The sequence below is a fragment of the Entelurus aequoreus genome, linkage group LG15 (genome assembly GCF_033978785.1).
Source record: "Entelurus aequoreus isolate RoL-2023_Sb linkage group LG15, RoL_Eaeq_v1.1, whole genome shotgun sequence".
Classification (NCBI taxonomy): domain Eukaryota; kingdom Metazoa; phylum Chordata; class Actinopteri; order Syngnathiformes; family Syngnathidae; genus Entelurus; species Entelurus aequoreus.
The window spans coordinates 54,073,401-54,098,400 of NC_084745.1; positions in this window are offsets into that span (position 1 = coordinate 54,073,401).

Consider the following 25,000-nt stretch of genomic DNA (forward strand, 5'->3'; position numbering starts at 1 on the left):
ACGCCATGAAAGGAGGCCTGTTAGACGGAGATCAGTACGCTGTGGCGAATGCCCGACGCTATCTCAGTCCTGACTCGTCCGTGGGAAAGAGACAAGCTTCTGTGTGGGAAGCGACTTTGTCTCCACGCCGAGCCGCAGATCAGCAGTTTGCTATTATCTCTCCTGGAAAAGTTCAGCCTGCTTTTATGAAAGGGCAAATGGAAAAAAGGGTGTTTTTGTCTACTTGGGGGAGAGTAGTCTTTGATGAACGCCGCAGATAAGTGCTCAGATGCTAATCTCTCGCCTCCAAATTCACGTTTATTAGAGCGCCATCCGGCGGCGTTTTTTTTTTTTTTTAGACCGCCTCCCATCCCGTCCGCCTGTCTGCCTCCGGGCTCCGGTCACATGCTTGACCGATCAAGTCCGGGGGCGGCTCTGAGACCCGACTCTGCAAGTGACGTGGGCCAGAAATGAGTCTAAGTGGGTCGAGGCACCACAAACGTAAACACACCTACAGCACAACCGCATCACAAAGGTAAACACACCTATAACCTCTTGACATAACACGCTAGGATGGACGCATGGAGCAACAAACGCTGCCGGTTCCACTTTGTCACAAACTCACGGCTCCTTTTTGTCCGCTAATAACTATCTGCATGTATATCTGCGCTTATACTCATATTTACATTCAGGGCCGGCCCGTGGCATAGGCCGTATAGGCAAATGCTAAGGACGCCGTCCATCAGGGGGCGCCACGCCAGTGCCACAAAAAAAAGTTGGTACTATTATTTCTAAATACAAAAAATAATCCCACGTTAATTAAAATGCAAAGTAAAGCCTATTTGTTACAACATTAACACCCCCCTCCCCCCCCTCCCCCGCCCCCTCCCTTCCCGTATCAAGACTCTTCTTGGAGGTCACCACATCAAAAAGTCAACACAAGATGTCAAAACGGCCAAAACTGTCAGGAGCCCAGGGAAGAAAAAGAGAAAAGAGGAGGAGAAACGAGAAAAAGACAGAGGTAGCAGGGAGGTAACGTTAACCTACGTGAAATTATTTGTCTGTTACAGAATGTGATAGTAACCTGGCTTTTTAGCATTAAGCTAATGTTACATGATTCGGCAATTGCTAATCAATAAATAAATAAATAAATGGGTTATACTTGTATAGCGCTTTTCTACCTTCAAGGTACTCAAAGCGCTTTGACGGTATTTCCACATTCACCCATTCACACACACACTCACACACTGATGGCGGGAGCTGCCATGCAAGGCGCTAACCAGCAGCGGCAAAGGGTGAAGTGTCTTGCCCAAGGACACAACGGACGTGACTAGGAAGGTAGAAGGTGGGGATTGAACCCCAGTAACCAGCAACACTCCGATTGCTGGCACAGCCACTCTATCAACTTCGCCACGCCGTCCCTATAGCTAGTTCTGTTTTAACGTCGGGTTAATATCGTGGAGGGGGCTAAATTGTTATGGGAAATAATAATGTAACGTTAGGTAATTACAGTACTCCCACCTTACATTCCTAAGGGACATTTGTATTAGATCTTTTAAGCAGGTGTTTTTTGTTTACATTGTTATTGCCTTCTGGTTAGCTAATGTTTGCCCTGCAGGTACCAGTGAAAAAAACATGGTAACACTTTAGTATGGGGAACATATTGTATTTCTTACCTTCTTGAGACCTCCGAAAAATGCCTACCTCTTTAGGACCACCCTTTCTAGATATATAAAGATTTGTATTTACAACATTAATAATTTATACAAACTATGTAAATACAAAAGCTTGTTGTGAAAAATGAGTTGGAATTTCACAAGAAAAAGGTCACAATTTCACAAGAAAAACTTCGAAATTTTGGCAGTATTATAATAAAAGTCGTCATTTTACTCAACGCAAGTCAAAATTTTACAAGAAAAACTGAACAATTGTGCAATAATATGATAAAAGTTGGAATTTTACTCAATAACTGTCGCAATTTTACAAGAAAAGCTTAAAATGTTGGAAATTTTATGAAAAGAGTGGTAATTTTACTTGACAAAAGCCACGATTTTAAAAGGAAACTTTAACATTTTGGCAATATTATAATAATAATCGGAATTTTACTTGGCAAAATTATGAGAAAAAGTCATAATTTTACTAAAAAAAAATCCACTATTTTACAACAACAACAAAATGGGCAATATTGTGATAAAAGTCAGAATTTTATATGACAAATGTCATCATTTTGCAGTAAAAGACAATACTTTTACATAAAAAAGTAATAATTTTGGCAGTATTATAATAAAAGTCGTCATTTTACTCAACGCAAGTCAAAATGTTACGAGAAAAACTGAACATTTGTGCGATGTTATGATAAAAGTTGGAATTTTACTCCATAACTGTCGCAATTTTACAAGAAAAGCTTAAAATGTTGGCAATTTTATGAAAAGAGTGGTAATTTTACTCGACAAAAGCCACGATTTTAAAAGGAAACTTTAACATTTTGGCAATATTATAATAATAATCGGAATTTTACTTGGCAAAACTATGACAAAAAGTCATAATTTTACTCAAAAAAAATTCACTATTTTACAACAACAACAAAATGGGCAATATTGTGATAAAAGTCAGAATTTCATATGACAAATGTCATCATTTTGCAGTAAAAGACAATACTTTTACATAAAAAAGTAATCATTTTGGCAGTATTATAATAAAAGTCGTAATTTTACCCAACGCAAGTCAAAATGTTACGAGAAAAACTGAACATTTGTGCGATGTTATGATAAAAGTTGGAATTTTACTCAATAACTGTCGCAATTTTACAAGAAAAGCTTAAAATGTTGGCAAACCTTCATTCTAGCCTGATATAGCCATTCCTTTACCACTTTTGACTGTGCAAAATTAGATTTACAGCCCCGAAATATTGTTATTGTTTTCATTTGGATGCCCCGCCCTCCACCCTTTGACCAATTAGAAAGTCCATGAGTGTGTGTGCTGCCCTCTTCGTCTGGCTACTGCCACTGGTAAAGTTACTAAACAAGTTACTAGACAACACTCCTCTTTAGGCTGCCAAACACGCTCTACTTATTTTCACCGGTATAACCATTGCTAGCGTTGCTTGTACAAACCCCGTTTCCATATGAGTTGGGAAATTGTGTTAGATGTAAATATAAACGGAATACAATGATTTGCAAATAATTTTCAACCCACATTCAGTTGAATATGCTACAAAGACAACATATTTGATGTTGAAACTCATAAACTTTATTTTTTTTTTGCAAATAATAATTAACTTAGGCGGCACATCTGGGTGTTGTTGATAAATGTCTTTAGCTTTGCATTGTAGAGTTTTAACTTGCACTTACAGACGCAGCGACCAACTGTAGTTACTGACAGTGGTTTTCTGAAGGGTTCCCCAGCCCATGTGGTGATATCCTTTACACACTGATGTCGCTTGTTAATGCAGTACCGCCTGAGGGATCGAAGGTTTGTTATATCATGGCTTACGTGCAGTGATTTCTCCAGATTCTCTGAACCCTTTAATGATATTACGGAGCGTAGATGGTGAAATCCCTCAATTCCTTGCATTAGCTTGGTTGAGAAATGTTGTTCCTAAACAATTTGCTCAGGCATTTGTTGACAAAGTGGTGACCCTCGCCCCCGTCCTTGTTTGTGAACGACTGAGCATTTCATGGAAGCTGCTTTTGTACCCAATCATGGCACCCACCTGTTCCCAATTAGCCTGTTCACCTGTGGGATGTTCCAAATAAGTGTTTGACGAGCATTCCTCAGTCTTTTTTGCCACCTGTGCCAGCTTTTTTGAAACATGTTGCAGCCACCAAATTCCAAGAAAAGCTTAAAATGTTGGCAATTTTATGAAAAGAGTGGTAATTTTACTTGACAAAAGCCACGATTTTAAAAGGAAACTTTAACATTTTGGCAATATTATAATAATAATCGGAATTTTACTTGGCAAAATTATGACAAAAAGTCATAATTTTACTGAAAAAAAATTCACTATTTTACAACAACAACAAAATGGGCAATATTGTGATAAAAGTCAGAATTTTATATGACAAATGTCATCATTTTGCAGTAAAAGACAATACTTTTACATAAAAAAGTAATAACATTGACAGTCTTTTTTGCCACTTGTGCCAGCTCTTTTGAAACATGTTGCAGCCACCAAATTCCAAATGAGCTAATATTTGCAAAAAATAAAGTTTACCAGTACATTTCACAAACACCTACCCTGGAAGGGCAAGAGGACAACGTGTGTGTGTGTGTGTGTGTGTGTGTGTGTGTGTGTGTGTGTGTGTGTGTGTGTGTGTGTGTGTGTGTGTGTGTGGGGAGGTGAATTCTCAGGCCTCCTCACCCCCACCCATTCAGCCTCATTAACTCAATTGATAATTACCCCTGGTGACCTCCTCTCCTCTCCCTGCCTGACAGGTGGAGGACACGAGGAAGAGGAGTGTTGATTAGTAGGACTTTTTGAACTATTCCTCATATTTTTCCACATGATCTTCTCCTGGGTGGTTTGGAGCGGAGCGACTAAACGTGGACAATCGTGGCCGCCGCTTGTCTGAGCGCTCTTCTGGCGCAACAATCAGCGGATTGTTCCGCGAGGGCGACGACACAATGGGGAGTAATGTAGCCACGCCCCTCCTGGTTGTAACATCAAATAGGTAGTCAATGACTCGCCTGTTTGGTTCTCTCCCTCAGTCAGAACTTCACTTCCTGGGAGAACCGGGACTCAAACAGGATCAATATGTTGGATGTGAACACAGATAAGTGTGGAGAGATAAGTGTTTAGCCATCATCCTTGTAATGGGTTTTTAAATTTTTTTATGACTAGGGAAGGTTGTTCGGCTTGGGTCATATAAGTCCATGCTGTGCTCCAACATACTTGTCCGCACAATTAATGGCAGAGTTACATTCGTTGGCCACCAGATGGCGACATCATGGATTTAAATGGGTGTCATTTTTTTTTTTTTTATTTCAATTGGGTGTTTTTTTTATAATATCCACAAAGTTCAACGATCAGGTTTATTGATTTGCACCATGACTAGGGAAGGTTGTTCGGTTTGGGTCATATAAGTCCATGCTGTGCTCCAAAGTACTTGTCCGCAAAATGAATGGCAGAGTTACAATAGTTGGCCACCAAATGGCGATATCATGGATTTAAATGGGTGTCATTTTAGAAATGTTTCATTTTAATTGGGTGTTTTTGATGACATACACAAAGTTCAACGAGCAGGTTGTGTTATGTGTGACCATGTTTATTGATTTGCACCATGACTAGAGAAGGTTGTTCGGCTTGGGTCATATAAGTCCATGCTGTGCTCCAACGTACTTGTTAGCACAATTAATGGCAGAGTTACATTCGTTGGCCACCAGATGGCGACATCATGGATTTAAATGGGTGTCATTTTTATTTTTTTAAATTTTAATTGGCTGTTTTTTTTATAATATCCACAAAGTTTCAACGAGTAGGTTTATTGATTTGCACCATGACTAGGGAAGGTTGTTCGGTTTGGGTCATATAAGTCCATGCTGTGCGCCAAAGTACTTGTCAGCACAATTAATGGCGGAGTTACATTAGTTGGCCACCAGATGGCGACATCATGGATTTAAATGGGTGTCATTTTTATTTTTTTTTTATTTCAATTGGGTGTTTTTTTTATAATATCCACAAAGTTCAACGAGCAGGTTTATTGATTTACACCATGACTAGGGAAGGTTGTTCAGCTTAGGTCATATAAGTGCATGCTGTGCTCCAAAGTACTTGTCCGCACAATTAATGGCAGAGTTACATTAGTTGGCCACCAGATGGCGACATCATGGATTTAAATGGGTGTCATTTATTTTTAATTATTTCAATTGGGTGTTTTTTTTTATAATATCCACAAAGTTCAACGAGCAGGTTTATTGATTTGCACCATGACTACGGAAGGTTGTTCGGTTTGGGTCATATAAGTCCATGCTGTGCGCCAAAGTACTTGTCCGCACAATTAATGGCAGAGTTACATTCGTTGGCCACCAGATGGCGACATCATGGATTTAAATGGGTGTCATTTTTTAAATTTTTATTTCAATTGGGTGTTTTTTTTATAATATCCACAAAGTTCAACGAGTAGGTTTATTGATTTGCACCATGACTAGGGAAGGTTGTTCGGTTTGGGTCATATAAGTCCATGCTGTGCGCCAAAGTACTTGTTAGCACAATTAATGGCGGGGTTACATTCGTTGGCCACCAGATGGCGACGTCATGGATTTAAATGGGTGTAATTTTTTTATTTTTTATTTCAATTGGGTGGTTTTTTTTTAATATCCACAAAGTTCAACGAGTAGGTTTATTGATTTGCACCATGACTAGGGATGGTTATTCGGTTTGGGTCATATAAGTCCATGCTGTGCGCCAAAGTACTTGTCCGCAAAATGAATGGCAGAGTTACATTAGTTGGCCACCAGGTGGCGACATCATGGATTTAAATGGGTGTCTTTTAGATTTTTTACATTTTAATTGGGTGTTTTTGATAATATCCACAAAGTTCAACGAGCAGGTTTATTGATTTGCACCATGACTAAGGAAGGTTGTTCGGTTTGGGTCATATAAGTCCATGCTGTGCGCCAAAGTACTTGTCAGCACAATTAATGGCAGAGTTACATTCGTTGGCCACCAGATGGCGACATCATGGATTTAAATGGGTGTCATTTAGATGTTTTCATTTCAATTGCGTGTTTTTTTTAATACTATCCACAAAGTTCAACGAGCAGGTTTATTGATTTGCAGCATGACTAGGGAAGGTTGTTCGGTTTGGGTCATATAAGTCCATGCTGTGCGCCAAAGTACTTGTCAGAACAATTAATGGCAGAGTTACATTAGTTGGCCACCAGATGGCGATGTCATGGATTTAAATTGGTGTCATTTAGATTTTTTACATTTTAATTGGGTGTTTTTGATAACATACACAAAGTTCAACGAGCAGGTTGTGCTATGTGTGACCATGTTTATTGATTGGCATTATGACTAGGGAAGGTTGTTCGGCTTGGGTCATATAAATCCATGCTGTGCTCCAAAGTACTTGTCAGCACAATTAATGGCAGAGTTACATTCATTGGCCACCAGATGGCGACATCATGGATTTAAAATGGGTGTCATTTTTTTATTTTTTTTATTTCAATTGGGTGTTTTTTTAATAATATCCACAAAGTTCAACGATCAGGTTTATTGATTTGCACCATGACTAGGGAAGGTTGTTTGGCTTAGGTCATATAAGTGCATGCTGTGCTCCAACGTACTTGTCCACACAATTAATGGCAGAGTTACATTCGTTGGCCACCAGATGGCGACATCATGGATTTAAATGGGTGTCATTTAGATTTTTTACATTTTACATTTTAATTGGGTGTTTTTGATGACATACACAAAGTTCAACGAGCATGTTGTGTGACCATGTCTATGGATTTACATCATGACTAGGGAAGGTTGTTCGGCTTGGGTCATATAAGTGCATGCTGTGCTCCAACGTACTTGTCCGCACAATTAATGGCAGAGTTACATTAGTTGGCCACCAGATGGCGACATCATGGATTTAAATGGGTGTCATTTAGATGTTTTCATTTCAATTGCGTGTTTTTTTTAATAATATCCACAAAGTTCAACGATCAGGTTTATTGATTTGCACCATGACTAGGGAAGGTTGTTCGGCTTGGGTCATATAAGTGCATGCTGTGCTCCAACGTACTTGTCCGCACAATTAATGGCAGAGTTACATTAGTTGGCCACCAGATGGCGACATCATGGATTTAAATGGGTGTCATTTTTTATTTTTTTATTTCAATTGGGTGTTTTTTTTATAATATCCACAAAGTTCAACGAGCAGGTTTATTGATTTGCACCATGACTAGGGAAGGTTGTTCGGCTTGGGTCATATAAGTCCATTCTGTGCTCCAAAGTACTTGTCAGCACACTTAATGGCGGAGTTACATTCGTTGGCCACCAGATGGCGACGTCATGGATTTAATTTGGTGTCATTTAGATTTTTTCCATTTCGATTGGGCATTTTTTATAATATCTACAAAGTTCAACGAGCAAGTTGTGTTATGTGTGACCATGTTTTTGGATTTGCACCATGACTAGGGAAGGTTGTTCGGCGTGGGTCATATAAGTCCATGCTGTGCTCCAAAGTACTTGTCAGCACAATTAATGGCAGAGTTACATTAGTTGGCCACCAGATGGCGACTTCATGGATTTAAATAGTTGTCATTTTGATTTTTTAAATTTCGACTGGGCGTTATTTATAATATTCTGTGCCTTGACTAGGGAAGGTTGTTTGGCTTGGGTCATATAAGTGCATGCTGTGCTCCAAAATACTTGTCAGCACAATTAATGGCAGAGTTACATTAGTACAGACGTACCAATGGCAGTACATTTATGATACGCCAGCATTTAAAGCGCAGACATGACGTCGGACATTTGGAGGGAGGACGCGGACACAGCCTCGGTATGAGTGTTAGCTTCTACCGTGCTAGCTAGCAGACAAGAGTGATAAAATAACTTTAACTATCATTTTTGCCAAAGTCATTAGTCATTTTTGTTGTTAGTAAGCACATGCCTGAAATAACTAAAGCTGCATTTAGAAGTTGAAGGAAAAATTAGATCCATTTAATATGTGTATGCTTTATTATCGACTAATCATTAAGATAATCGTTATTTCCAGTCCACTGCTTTTATTTCTTAGTTCCACTTCCTATTTTTACGTTTGTTTCCATTCTTGCCTCTGAGTGCTGGTCATCTATCCTTGATTGGCACACCAGTCCCGAATTGGCAATCCGGAGCTTCTAATGCCTGTGTCCCTAATTTGCCACTGCAAGTGTTTGAGCTGCCACTCTCTCCCTTGCATTGCCTTATTTTTATTTTTTTTACACACCCGTGGTCCTTTGCCTCCACCTCGTTGGTGTTACCAATTTTTGCCACGATTAAATACAAGTCCGTTTGCACATCGCCTACCGTCTCTGCTTCTCAATCGTGCAAGCCCTTTAGACCGGAACACAAAAGTGTGTATTTGTGTTTTACACTTTCTACCACCAGTTCCTTCTCTCCGTGTGTCAGCCATGCATGATTCTGCAGGTGTTTATTTTGCATTTACATCAAACTTCACTTTTTGTCACACCTCAAACAGAAATAAGGAGCGCCTGCCATCATCGTGTCCGTGTTTACACTAAATATGTGCGCACTAAGAGGAGCCCTCTCGTTGAACTGCGTATGTAAATAATGGCTGTTTTATCTTTATGGAAACATTCCCGTTATGTTCCTCTACACATTCTGACCGAAAAGATACTTTGGAAAGGTCAGTCTGGCCGTCACCTGGAGTCATGAAAATACCTTTTTTTTCATCATATATGGTGAAGATAGAGAGCAGACATGCCTCGGGGTGAGATAGCTATCAGCTATGATACTGTTGGGTCTTCCTGGTGGCCTGGATGTGATGACACAACCTTTTTAATTTCAACCTTTAAAACTAGATGAGGCAATTCCTGAAGGAATGGCGTGTGAATGCTCCATTGCTGAATTTGAACTGAAATCCTGGAATTTTTTTTTTTAGAATTGTTGAAGTAGAGCACACAATTCCTGAACAGGCTGAATATTTCGAAGTTGGAACAGTTTGAATCAGATGAAACATGTGGGAGTTGTGGAACTTTGAAGAATGTCCCATTAATTTCAATGGGAATTCCCCCCAAAATTGGGAATTTCGGGAAAAGCGGGAATTTTTCTGAAAATGGTAAAAAAAAATAACAAATTGAATGGTCTGAATGAGTTCAAATGGTTGGTGTTGGAATTTTTCCAAATCGGTGGAGAAATGTTGAAGTAGTAACATGTTGAATTGAGAAATGGTACTAAAGAATTCCTGGAATTTTGGGAAAACCAGGAATTCTTTCAGTTAAAAAAACAACTTTGTTTTTTGTCTTAAGAGGAATGTTTTGACGGTGGAACGGCTGAAGTGGGTTAAATGAAGAATGTTCCATTGATTTCAATGGGAATTTCCCCAAAAATTGGGAATTTCGGGAAAAGCGGGAATTTAAAAAAAAATGTTAAAATAAAACCTTGAATGGTCTGAATGAGTTGAAATTGTTGGTGTTGGGATTTTTCTAATCGGTCGAGAAATGTTGAAGTAGTTGAATGTTGAATGGAGAAATGGTATTAGGAAATTCCTGGAATTTCAGGAAAACCGGGAATTTGTCCAGTTCAAAAACAACTTTGTTTTTTGTCTTGATTAAGAGGAATGTTTTGACGGTAGAACGGTTGAAGTGGTTTAAATGAAGAATGTTCCATTGATTTCAATGGGAATTTCCCAAAAAATTGGGAATTTCAGGAAAAGCGGGAATTTTTTTTTGAATGTTAAAATAAAACCTTGAATGGTCTGAATGAGTTGAAATGGTTGGTGTTGGAATTTTTCAAATCGGTCGAGAAATGTTGAAGTAGTTGAATGTTGAATGGAGAAATGGTATTACGGAATTCCTGGAATTTCGGGAAAACTGGGAATTTTCCCAGTTCAAAAAACAACTTTGTTTTTTTGTCCTGATTAAGAGGAATGTTTTGACGGTGGAACAGTTGAAGTGGTTTAAATGAAGAATGTTCCATTGATTTCAATGGGAATTTCCCAAAAAATTGTGAATTTCGGGAAAAGCTGGAATTTTTAAAAAAATGTTAAAATAAAACCTTGAATGGTCTGAATGAGTTGAAATTGTTAGTGTTGGGATTTTTCTAATCGGTCGAGAAATGTTGAAGTAGTTGAATGTTGAATGGAGAAATGGTATTAGGAAATTCCTGGAATTTCAGGAAAACCGGGAATTTTTCCAGTTCAAAAACAACTTTGTTTTTTGTCTTGATTAAGAGGAATGTTTTGACGGTGGAACGGTTGAAGTGGTTTAAATGAAGAATGTTCCATTGATTTCAATGGGGAATTATGGGGAATTTCCCAAAAAATTGGGAATTTCGGGAAAAGCGGGATTTTTCTATTTATTTGTTAAAATAAAACCTTGAATGGTCTGAATGAGTTGAAATGGTTGGTGTTGGGATTTTTCTAATCGGTCGAGAAATGTTGAAGTAGTTGAATGTTGAATGGAGAAATGGTATTAGGAAATTCCTGGAATTTCAGGAAAACCGGGAATTTTTCCAGTTCAAAAACAACTTAGTTTTTTTTGTCTTGATTAAGAGGAATGTTTTGACGGTGGAACGGTTGAAGTGGTTTAAATGAAGAATGTTCCATTGATTTCAATGGGAATTTCCCAAAAAATTGTAAATTTCGGGAAAAGCGGGAATTTTTTAAAAAATGTTAAAATAAAACCTTGAATGGTCTGAATGAGTTGAAATTGTTGGTGTTGGAATTTTTCAAATCGGTAGAGAAATGTTGAAGTAGTTGAATGTTGAATGGAGAAATGGTATTACGGAATTCCTGGAATTTCGGGAAAACTGGGAATTTTCCCAGTTCAAAAAACAACTTAGTTTTTTTGTCCCGATTAAGAGGAATGTTTTGACGGTTGAAATGCGTTGAAAAATGTGGAAGGAGTAGTCGCCAGAAAAAAGGGTGGAAATAGGGCTTTGGAAAACCAGGAATTCTGGAAAATACTGGAAATTTGTTGAACTTGGAAAACAGGTAGTTTGAATTTCCAGGATGGTGGAATTTGTTAAAGGTGATATGGTATGAATCGGTTGAAAAATGTGAAAATGGTGGAAGTTTGAACAGTGGCCAATTCATTTTGAATGAGAAACATGTCCCGGAAAACCTGGAATTCTGGGAAATCTGGGAATTTTTGGAATTTGTCAAGGGAAAGCCCGCGATTCCCGAACAGGCTGAACAGTTTGAAGTTGGAACGGTTTGAATCAGGTGAAAACTGTAGAAGGTAGAGCGCGCCAAAATCTGGAGAAGAAGAAGAAGAAGTTGAATAAATAGATGAATTTTAGTGTAGAAAACCAAATGTGTGAATGTTTGTGAGCATTCACACAATTATTGACAAGTCAATCACGACCACGTCATGGTGAAGTGAATCCAATTTTCAGGTGAAGTGAGGTGGTGTGTGTGTGTGTTTTACCTATATTTGTTTTGAGAAGTGAGTAGGGCAAGGCAACATATCAGAAAGCCCAAGAGTCGTGCAGGAAGTGTAGCATGGAAATGAAACATCCCATCATTAAGTGGTCCAAATGCAATAACACAGCAGCTGCCCATTAAGAGTGAAGCAGACGGACACTGCACTCCTTGTTCAGCACCACTGCCTACACCCGGGTCAAAAAGGTAGCTTTCATGAACTGAGAAGTCTTGTGTCTCTCCACCGCGGGTCAGCTGCAGGCTCCCAACAGCGGCAGTGCTGTCGTCGAGGATGCCAAGGGCCTCTGCGCTGATAAACATCACGTCAAGGCCCAATAGGGAAGTTGTTGTTGAGTGTCGGTGCTGTCTAGAGCTCGGCAGAGTAACCGTGTAATACTCTTCCATATCAGTAGGTGGCAGCCGGTAGCTAATTGCTTTGTAGCTGTCGGAAACAGCGGGAGGTAGTGTGCAGGTAAAAAGGTATCGAATGCTTAAACCAATAATAAACAAAAAGGTGAGTCCATCCATCCATCCATCTTCAACCGCTTATGCGGGGACAACAGCTCCAGCAGAGACCCCCAGACTTCCCTCTCCAGAGCAACATTAGCAACTTCCTCCTGGGGAATCCCGAAGCGTTCCCAGGCCAGAGAGGAGATGTAATCCCCCCATCTGGTCCTTGGCCTGCCGCGGGGTCTCCTCCCAGTGGGACGTGCAATGAGGACCTCCCTAGGGAGACGCTGGTGAGGCATCCGCACGAGATGCCCGAACCACCTAAGCTGGCTCCTTTCCAAGCGAAGGAGCAGCGGCTCTACTCCGAGTCTCTCTCGGGTGACTGAACTTCTCACCCTATCTCTAAGTGAGATGCCAGCCACCCTTCTGAGGGAACTCATTTCGGCCGCTTGTATCCGCGATCATATTCTTTCGGTCATGACCCACACTTCGTGACCATAGGTGAGAGTAGGAATGTAGATAGCTCGGTAGACCGAGAGCTTTGCCTTCTGGCTGAGCTCTCGTTTTGTCACAACAGTGCGGCAGAGAGACTGCAATACTGCCCCAGCTGCTCCGATTCTCCGGCTGATTTCCTTCTCCATCTTTCCCTCACTCGTGAACAAGACCCCAAGATACTTAAACTCCTCCACCTGGGACAGAGTCTCGTTCTCTACCTGGACTGTAAAAAACATTGGTTTCCTGCTGAGAACCATGGCCTCAGATTTGGAGACGAGTGCCCCTAAGAAAAGGCATTGAAGCTTAGGGAAGGCTATGCAGAATAAAACTAAAACTGAACTGGCTACAAAGTCAACAAAAACAGAATGCTGGACGACAGCAAAGACTTACTGTGGAGCAAAGACGGCGTCCACAATGTACATCCGAACATGACATGACAATCAACAATGTCCTCACAAAGAAGGATAAAAACAACTGAAATATTCTTGATTGCTAAAACAAAGTAGATGTGGGGAAATATCGCTCAAAGGAAGACATGAAATCCATCCATCCATCCATCTTCAACCGCTTATCCGGGATCGGGTCGCGGGGACAACAGCTCCAGCAGAGACCCCCAGACTTCCCTCTCCAGAGCAACATTAGCAACTTCCTCCTGGGGAATCCCGAAGCGTTCCCAGGCCAGAGAGGAGATGTAATCCCCCCATCTGGTCCTTGGCCTGCAGCGGGGCCTCCTCCCAGTGGGACGTGCAACGAGGACCTCCCTAGGGAGACGTTGGTGAGGCATCCGCACGAGATGCCCGAACCACCTAAGCTGGTTCCTTTCCAAGCGAAGGAGCAGCGGCTCTACTCCGAGTCTCTCTCGGGTGACTGAACTTCTCACCCTATCTCTAAGGGAGATGCCAGCCACCCCTCATTTCGGCCGCTTGTATCCGCGATCATATTCTTTCGGTCATGACCCACACTTCGTGACCATAGGTGAGAGTAGGAATGTAGATAGCTCGGTAGACCGAGAGCTTTGCCTTCTGGCTCAGCTCTCGTTTTGTCACAACAGTGCGGCAGAGAGACTGCAATACTGCCCCAGCTGCTCCGATTCTCCGGCTGATTTCCTTCTCAATCTTTCCCTCACTCGTGAACAAGACCCTGAGATACTTAAACTCCTCCACCTGGGACAGAGTCTCGTTCTCTACCTGGACTGTAAAAAACATCGGTTTCCTGCTGAGAACCATGGCCTCAGATTTGGAGACGAGTGCCCCTAAGAAAAGGCATTGAAGCTTAGGGAAGGCTATGAAGAATAAAACTAAAACTGAACTGGCTACAAAGTCAACAAAAACAGAATGCTGAACGACAGCAAAGACTTACTGTAGAGCAAAGACGGCGTCCACAATGTACATCCGAACATGACATGACAATCAACAATGTCCTCACAAAGAAGGATAAAAACAACTGAAATATTCTTGATTGCTAAAACAAAGTAGATGTGGGGAATATTGCTCAAAGGAAGACATGAAATCCATCCATCCATCCATCTTCAACCGCTTAGCCGGGATCGGGTCGCGGGGACAACAGCTCCAGCAGAGACCCCCAGACTTCCCTCTCTAGAGCAACATTAGTAACTTCCTCCTGGGGAATCCCGAAGCGTTCCCAGGCCAGAGAGATGTAATCCCCCCATCTGGCCCTTGGCCTGCCGCGGAGTCTCCTCCCAGTGGGACGTGCAACGAGGACCTCCCTAGGGAGACGCTGGTGAGGCATCCGCACGAGATGCCCGAACCACCTAAACTGGTTCCTTTCCAAGCGAAGGAGCAGCGGCTCTACTCCAAGTCTCTCTCGGGTGACTGAACTTCTCACCCTATCTCTAAGGGAGATGCCAGCCACCCCTCATTCCGGCCGCTTGTATCCGCGATCATATTCTTTCGGTCATGACCCACACTTCGTGACCATAGGTGAGAGTAGGAATGTAGATAGCTCGGTAGACCGAGAGCTTTGCCTTCTGGCTCAGCTCTCGTTTTGTCACAACAGTGCGGCAGAGAGACTGCAATACTGCCCCAGCTGCTTCGATTCTCCGGCTGATTTCCTTCTCCATCTTTCCCTCACTCGTGAACAAGACCCCAAGATACTTAAACTCCTCCACCTGGGACAGAGTCTTGTTCTCTACCTGGACTGTAAAAAACATCGGTTTCCTGCTGAGAACCATGGCCTCAGATTTGGAGACGAGTGCCCCTAAGAAAAGGCATTGAAGCTTAGGGAAGGCTATGCAGAATGAAACTAAAACTGAACTGGCTACAAAGTCAACAAAAACAGAATGCTGGACGACAGCAAAGACTTACTGTGGAGCAAAGACGGCGTCCACAATGTACATCCGAACATGACATGACAATCAACAATAACCCCACAAAGAAGGATAAAAACAACTGAAATATTCTTGATTGCTAAAACAAAGTAGATGTGGGGAATATCGCTCAAAGGAAGACATGAAATCCATCCATCCATCCATCTTCAACCGCTTATCCGGGATCGGGTCGCGGGGACAACAGCTCCAGCAGAGACCCCCAGACTTCCCTCTCCAGAGCAACATTAGCAACTTCCTCCTGGGGAATCCCGAAGCGTTCCCAGGCCAGAGAGGAGATGTAATCCCCCCATCTGGTCCTTGGCCTGCCGCGGGGTCTCCTCCCAGTGGGACGTGCAACGAGGACCTCCCTAGGGAGACGCTGGTGAGGCATCCGCACGAGATGCCCGAACCACCTAAGCTGGCTCCTTTCCAAGCGAAGGAGCAGCGGCTCTACTCCGAGTCTCTCTCGGGTGACTGAACTTCTCACCCTATCTCTAAGGGAGATGCCAGCCACCCCTCATTTCGGCCGCTTGTATCCGCGATCATATTCTTTCGGTCATGACCCACACTTCGTGACCATAGGTGAGAGTAGGAATGTAGATAGCTCGGTAGACCGAGAGCTTTGCCTTCTGGCTCAGCTCTCGTTTCGTCACAACAGTGCGGCAGAGAGACTGCAATACTGCCCCAGCTGCTTCGATTCTCCGGCTGATTTCCTTCTCCATCTTTCCCTCACTCGTGAACAAGACCCCGAGATACTTAAACTCCTCCACCTGGGACAGAGTCTTGTTCTCTACCTGGACTGTAAAAAACATCGGTTTCCTGCTGAGAACCATAGCCTCAGATTTGGAGATGAGTGCCCCTAAGAAAGGGCATTGAAGCTTAGGGAAGGCTATGCAGAATGAAACTAAAACTGAACTGGCTACAAAGTCAACAAAAACAGAATGCTGGACGACAGCAAAGTCTTACTGTGGAGCAAAGACGGCGTCCACAATGTACATCCGAACATGACATGACAATCAACAATGTCCCCACAAAGAAGGATAAAAACAACTGAAATATTCTTGATTGCTAAAACAAAGTAGATATGGGGAAATATCGCTCAAAGGAAGACATGGAACTGCTAAAGGAAAATACCCAAAAAAGAGAAAAAGCCACCAAAATAGGAGCACAAGACAAGAACTAAAACACAACACACAGGAAAACAGCAAAAAACTCCAAATAAGTCACGGCGTGGTGCGTGCTGTGGAAGCGCTAAAAACTACCGGTACAACAAAGATGACGGGGTCCGGAGAGACGGTCAGAAAGCGACTTGAAGATGGTCTGTAAAACATAAACTATGCAACATTTTCACCACTGAACTACAATTAAAGGCCTCCTGAAATGCGATATTGTTATTTAAACGGGGATAGCAGATCCATTCTATGTGTCATACTTGATCATTTCGCGATATTGCCATATTTTTGCTGAAAGGATTTAGTAGAGAACATCGACGATAAAGTTCGCAACTTTTGGTCGCTGACAAAAAAAAGCCTTGCCTGTACCGGAAGTAGCGTGACGTCACAGGTTGAAAGGCTCCTCACATCTGCACATTGTTTACAATCATGGCCACCAGCAGCGAGAGCGATTCGGACCGAGAAGGCGACGATTAGCTCATTAATTTGAGCGAGGATGAAAGATTTGTGAATGAGGAAAGTGAGAGTGCAGTGGAAGCGATTCAGATAGGGAAGATGCTGTGAGAGGCGGGTGGGACCTGATATTCAGCTGGGAATGACTAAAACAGTAAATAAACACAAGACATATATATACTCTATCAGCCACAACACAACCAGGCTTATATTTAATATGCCACAAATGAATCTTGATAACAAACACTTCCCCCCTCCCGTCCATATAACCCGCCAATACAACTCAAACACCCGCACAACACACTCAATCCCACAGCCCAAAGTACCGTTCACCTCCCCAAAGTTCATACAGCACATATATTTCCCCAAAGTTACGTACGTGACATGCACATAGCGGCACGCACGTACGGGCAAGCGATCAAATGTTTGGAAGCCGCAGCTGCGTACTCACGGTACCGCGTATCCAACTCAAAGTCCTGCTGGTGAGAGTCTCTGTTGTCCCAGTTCTCTACAGGCCAATGGTAAAGCTTGACTGTCATCTTTCGGGAATGTAAACAATGAAACAACGGCTACGTGTTTGTGTTGCTGCAGCCGGCCGCTAATACACCGCTTCCCACCTACAGCTTTCTTCTTTGCTGTCTCCATTGTTCATTGAACACATTGCAAAAGATTCACCAACACAGATGTCCGGAATACTGTGGAATTTTGCGATGAAAACAGACGACTTAATAGCTGGCCACAATGCTGTCCCAAAATGTCCCCTACAGTCCGTGACATCACGCGCAGGCGTCATCATACCGAGACGTTTTCAGCAGGATATTTCGCGCAAAATTTAAAATTGCACTTTAGTATTGGCATGTGTTGCAATGTTAAGATTTCCCACCTACAACTGTCTTCTTTGCAGCCTTCATTGTTCATTAAACAAATTGCAAAAGATGTCCAGAATACTGTGGAATTATGAAATGAAAACAGAGCTTTTTGTATAGGATTCTACGGGGTACCATAACTTCCGTTACTCTGACTTCCGTTTCAGCCGGATATTTCCCGGGAAATTTTAAATGTCACTTTATAAGTTAACCCGGCCGTATTGGCATGTGTTGCAATGTTAAGATTTCATCATTGATATATAAACTATCAGACTGCGTGGTCGGTAGTAGTGGCTTTCAGTAGGCCTTTAAGTGTTTTAAATGTAGAACAAAAAAAAAATCATATTATGACCCCTTTAATGCGCCTTAGGTGTGCCCTGTGGTCTGAAAAACACAGTATGGAAAACTATTTTTTTCTTCAAAATGTAGTGGGTGTGGCTCTATAGTCCGTCAAATACGGAAAGTGTTTGATATTTGAGGAACTTTTACACAAATATTTTTGAACTCCAACCTCCTGCCCTCTTTACACCTGACACCTTCGGGGCTTCGGTCGTCCCTCCCCAGGGAGTCTCTGGGGGGTCAGTTTTGCACGTGACCCGTGTTTCGTGTTTAATGAGAGCCGCTGTCACATTTAGTCAAGGCGGTCAGCGGTGAAAGCAAGGAAAAGGAAGGGCAGGGAAGGCGGGAGGAAGAGGAGACCAATTGTGCGTAAAAACGATAGTTAAAAAAAAATAAACAAAAAAAGCCCCATTTTAAGGAGGAAGGATAATGGTAAGAAAACTGTTACACAGCTTCAAAATGTTCCAAATCGGAGATGTAACACCCACACGGTCACCGCGTCTCCCCTCCCACCCACATTCCCCCGCCCGGACCCTCATTAGCTCATGTGTACTCAATCCCTTTTGCTCCTGCCTCCCCTAATTTCCACTGTTATGAGGACAAAGAGAGGCACAAAGGCGCATCCCGGCGCCGGGTCCGCGCACTCGACCTCGCTCGCTCATTACCGTCGCCGTGGAAACTCCCTCCCTCATCACCTCCTGGTGACCCCTCCCACAGTTGGGAAGAAGCGTGTGGGTCATGCATGGTGCACCGTCAGTGTTCCAGTCATCTCAACATCTCAAAGGGTTATAGGGTTCGGGGTGAAAATTCATCAATTCATTCAATCAATGTTTACGTACATAGCCCTAAACCACAAGTGTCTCAAAGGGCTGCACAAGCCACAATGACATCCTCAGCTCAGATCCCACATCAGGGCAAGGAAAAACTCAACCCAATGGGACAATGAGAAACATTGGACTGGACCGCAGATGTGGGGACCCCCCCTTGGGCGACCGGTGCAATGGACGTCGAGTGGATCTAGCATAATATTGTGAGAGTCCAGTCCATAGTGGATCTAACATAATAGTGTGAGAGTCCAGTCCATAGTGGATCTAACATAATAGTGTGAGAGTCCAGTCCATAGTGGATCTAACATAATAGTGTGAGAGTCCAGTCCATAGTGGATCTAACATAATAGTGTGAGAGTCCAGTCCATAGTGGATCTAACATAATAGTGAGAGTCCAGTCCATAGTGGATCTAACATAATAGTGTGAGAGTCCAGTCCATAGTGGATCTAACATAATATTGTGAGAGTCCAGTTCATAGTGGATCTAACATAATATTGTGAGAGTCCAGTCCATAGTGGATCTAGCATAATATTGTGAGAGTCCAGTTCATAGTGGATCTAGCATAATAGTGTGAGAGTCCAGTCCATAGTGGATCTAGCATAATATTGTGAGAGTCCAGTTCATAGTGGATCTAACATAATATTGTGAGAGTCCAGTCCATAGTGGATCTAGCATAATATTGTGAGAGTCCAGTCCATAGTGGATCTAGCATAATATTGTGAGAGTCCAGTCCATAGTGGATCTAACATAATAGTGTGAGAGTCCAGTCCATAGTGGATCTAGCATAATATTGTGAGAGTCCAGTCCATAGTGGATCTAACATAATAGTGAGAGTCCAGTCCATAGTGGATCTAACATAATAGTGGGAGAGTCCAGTCCATAGTGGATCTAACATAATAGTGAGAGTCCAGTCCATAGTGGATCTAACATAATAGTGAGAGTCCAGTCCATAGTGGATCTAACATAATAGTGTGAGAGTCCAGTCCATAGTGGATCTAACATAATAGTGTGAGAGTCCAGTCCATAGTGGATCTAACATAATAGTGTGAGAGTCCAGTCCATAGTGGATCTAGCATAATATTGTGAGAGTCCAGTCCATAGTGGATCTAACATAATAGTGTGAGAGTCCAGTCCATAGTGGATCTAACATAATATTGTGAGAGTCCAGTCCATAGTGGATCTAACATAATAGTGAGAGTCCAGTCCATAGTGGATCTAACATAATAGTGTGAGAGTCCAGTCCATAGTGGATCTAACATAATATTGTGAGAGTCCAGTCCATAGTGGATCTAACATAATAGTCAGAGTCCAGTCCATAGTGGATCTAACATAATAGTGTGAGAGTCCAGTCCATAGTGGATCTAACATAATAGTGAGAGTCCAGTCCATAGTGGATCAAACATAATAGTGAGAGTCCAGTCCATAGTGGATCTAACCTAATAGTGTGAGAGTCCAGTCCATAGTGGATCTAACATAATAGTGAGAGTCCAGTCCATAGTGGATCTAACATAATAGTGTGAGAGTCCAGTCCATAGTGGATCTAACATAATAGTGAGAGTCCAGTCCATAGTGGATCTAACATAATATTGTGAGAGTCCAGTCCATAGTGGATCTAACATAATAGTGAGAGTCCAGTCCATAGTGGATCTAACATAATATTGTGAGAGTCCAGTCCATAGTGGATCTAACATAATAGTGAGAGTCCAGTCCATAGTGGATCTAACATAATAGTGTGAGAGTCCAGTCCATAGTGGATCTAACATAATATTGTGAGAGTCCAGTCCATAGTGGATCTAACATAATAGTCAGAGTCCAGTCCATAGTGGATCTAACATAATAGTGTGAGAGTCCAGTCCATAGTGGATCTAACATAATAGTGAGAGTCCAGTCCATAGTGGATCAAACATAATAGTGAGAGTCCAGTCCATAGTGGATCTAACCTAATAGTGTGAGAGTCCAGTCCATAGTGGATCTAACATAATAGTGAGAGTCCAGTCCATAGTGGATCTAACATAATAGTGTGAGAGTCCAGTCCATAGTGGATCTAACATAATAGTGAGAGTCCAGTCCATAGTGGATCTAACATAATAGTGAGACTCCAGTCCATAGTGGATCTAACATAATAGTGAGAGTCCAGTCCATAGTGGATCTAACATAATAGTGAGAGTCCAGTCCATAGTGGATCTAACATAATAGTGAGACTCCAGTCCATAGTGGATCTAACATAATAGTGAGAGTCCAGTCCATAGTGGATCTAACATAATAGTGAGAGTCCAGTCCATAGTGGATCTAACATAATAGTGAGACTCCAGTCCATAGTGGATCTAACATAATAGTGAGAGTCCAGTCCATAGTGGATCTAACATAATAGTGAGAGTCCAGTCCATAGTGGATCTAACATAATCTTCTATCACTGATTTCTATGCAACCGTTTTTCTTTACTGTCGTACAGTTTTTGCATGGCTTACTTTTCGTTTATATGGAACATTTTAGCCAAAATTTTACAGTATCTGTTATCGTACACGCTATATTAAAAAAATAGTCCGTTAGCCCAGATAACATTCCATGGAATGGAGTGCCCGAACAAACAATCCCACGCCAGTCTGCAGTTCAGGTAAAAATGGTTATGTTTGGGCATAGCGGCTGGTGGCGTGAACCCAAGATGGAAAGAGGGCAGGCGAGCTGCAGGAAAAGGTAATTTGGGAATACCTTTGTGGTCGAGGCAGTGGACCACGGGTGATTGTAAAGGCAGGAGGCAAAGCAAGATGCTAACAAAGATAAGCTAGCACAATAGTGCACAAACATACAGGTAGCAACATGCAGCAAACAAGAAAAAAATAAACATCCGGACTACCAAACAGGGACAGGTGTGACTCCTAATTATGAATCAGTGATATATATATATATATATATATATATATATATATATATATATATATATATATATATATATATATATATATATATATATATATATATATATAGTATGACAAATATTCACATTGATACAATTTTCTTGTCTTTATCGCACCTCTTTGGGCTTTACCATTGTTGTTTGATGGCCAACATTCTTAAAAGTTTTAAAAATGTTACATTCATGTGTAATTTCCACATGTTTTAGTTTGTTAAATTCTACAGAAGAATATTCATGTCTTATATTTATTTCCCCCGCACCCAAAAAAAAGTTTTTTCTCAGTTTTCCCGAAATTCTAGGAATTCCGTAATACCATTTCTCAATTCAACATGTTACTTCTTCAACATTTCTCCACCGATTTGAAACATTTTAACACCAACCATTTCAACTCATTCAGACCATTCAAGTTTTTTTTGTTTTTTTTACCATTTTCAAAACAATTCCCGCTTTTCCCGAAATTCCCATTGAAATGAATGGGACATTCTTCAAAGTTCCATAACTTCCAAATTTTTATCTGATTCAAACCGTTCCAACTTTAAAATATTCAGCCTGTTCAGGAATGGTGTGCTCTACTTCAACAATTCTAAAAAAAAAATCCCGGATTTCCCATAATTCCTTTATTTATTTTTTGGCATTTTCCCCATTAAAAATTAATTGGCCATTTTTCAAACTTCCACCATTAAATTCTACAGAAGAATATTCATGTCTTATATTTATTTCCCCCGACCCCCAAAAAAAGTTATTTCACGGTTTTCCCGAAATTCCAGGAATTCCGTAATACCATTTCTCAATTCAATTCAAACCGTTACAACTTCAAAATATTCAGCCTTTTCAGGAATTATGTGCTCTACTTCAACAATTCTAAAAATTTTTTCCCGGATTTCCCATAATTCCTTTTTTTATTTATTTACTTTTTGGCATTTTCCCCATTAAAAATGAATTGGCCATTTTTCAAACTTCCACCATTTCCACATTTTTCAACCTAATCAAACCATTCCACCTTCAACACATTCCACCATTCTGGAAATTCAAACTATGATTTTTCTAAGTTCAAAAAAATTCCAGGATTTTCCAGAATTCCTGCTTTTCCAAAGCTCTATTTCCACCCTTTTTTCTGGCGACTACTCCATCCATATTTTTCAACGCATTTCAACTGCTCCACCGTCAAAACATTCCTCTTAATCAGGACACGAAAGTAAGTTTTTTCCCGGTTTTCCCGAAATTCCAGGAATTCCGTAATACCATTTCTCAATTCAACATATTACTACTTCAAGATTTCTCCACCGATTTGAAAAATGTTAACACCAACCATTTCAACTCATTCAGACCATTCAAGTTTTTTTCACCATTTTCAAAAACAATTCCCGCTTTTCCAGAAATTCCCATTGAAATCAATGGGTCATTCGTCAAAGTTCCACAACTTCCACATTTTTCATTTGATTCGAACCGTTACAACTTCAAAAATATTCAGCCTCTTCAGGAATGGTGTGCTCTACTTCAAAAATTCTAAAAAAAAATTCCCGGATTTCCCATAATTCCTTTTTTCTATTTATTTATTTTTTGGCATTTTCCCCATTAAAAATGAATTGGCCATTTTTCAAACTTCCACCATTCCCACAATTTTCAACCTAATCAAACCATTCCACCTTCAACACATTCCACCATTCTGGAAATTCAAACTATGATTTTTCTAAGTTAAAAAAAATTCCAGGATTTTCCAGAATTCCTGCTTTTCCAAAGCTCCATTTCCACCCTTTTTTCTGGCGACTACTGCGTCCATATTTTTCAACGCATTTCAACCGCTCCACCGTCAAAACATTCCTCTTAATCAGGACAAAAATGTAAGTTTTTTCCCGGTTTTCCCGAAATTCCAGGAATTCCGTAATACCATTTCTCAATTCAACATGTTACTACTTCAACATTTCTCCACCGATTTGAAAAATGTTAACACCAACCATTTCAACTCATTCAGACCATTCAATTTGTTTTTACCATTTTCAAAAAAAATTCCCGCTTTTCCCGAAATTCCCATTGAAATCAATGGGACATTCTTCAAAGTTCCACAACTTCCACATTTTTCATCTGATTCAAACCGTTACAACTTCAAAATATTCAGCCTCTTCAGGAATGGTGTGCTCTACTTCAACAATTAAAAAAAAAAAATTCCCGGATTTCCCATAATTCTATTTTTTTGAATGAATTGGCCATTTTTTCAAACTTCCACCATTCCCACATTTTTCAACCTAATCAAACCATTCCACCTTCAACACATTCCACCATTCTGGAAATTCAAACTATGATTTTTTTAAGTTAAAAAAAATTCCAGGATTTTCCAGAATTCCTGCTTTTCCAAAGCCCTATTTCCACCCTCTTTTCTGGCGACTACTCCATCCATATTTTTCAACGCATTTCAACCGCTCCACCGTCATAACATTCCTCTTAATCAGGACAAAAATTTAAGTTTTTTCCCGGTTTTCCAGGAATTCCGTAATACCATTTCTCAATTCAACATGTTACTACTTCAACATTTCTCCACCGATTTGAAAAGTGTTAACACCAACCATTTCAACTCATTCAGACCATTCAAGTTTTTTTCACCATTTTCAAAAAAAATTCCAGCTTTTCCAGAAATTCCCATTGAAATCAATGGGACATTCTTCAAAGTTCCACAACTTCCACATTTTTCATCTGATTCAAACCGTTACAACTTCAAAATATTCAGCCTTTTCAGGAATTGTGTGCTCTACTTCAACAATTAAAAAAAATAATTCCCAGATTTCCCATAATTCCTTTTTTTTTTTTAGCATTTTCTCCATAATTCCTTTTTTTTTGTGGCCATTTTTCAAACTTCCACCATTCTTAAACCGATTCAAACCATTCCACCTTCAACACCATTCTGTACATTCAAACTACCCTTTTTCCAAGTAAAAAAAAAAAAATCCCGATTTTCAGCTCTTCAACATTCCAATATTCCAACTATTCTTACATTCATGCTACATTATGTCAATTCCTTCAGGGATTGCCTCATCTATTTGGCTGTAGTTTGCAAACTGATCAAGTCCAGAATAGTTTTACTCAACAGGAAATGATAATAATAAAAATAC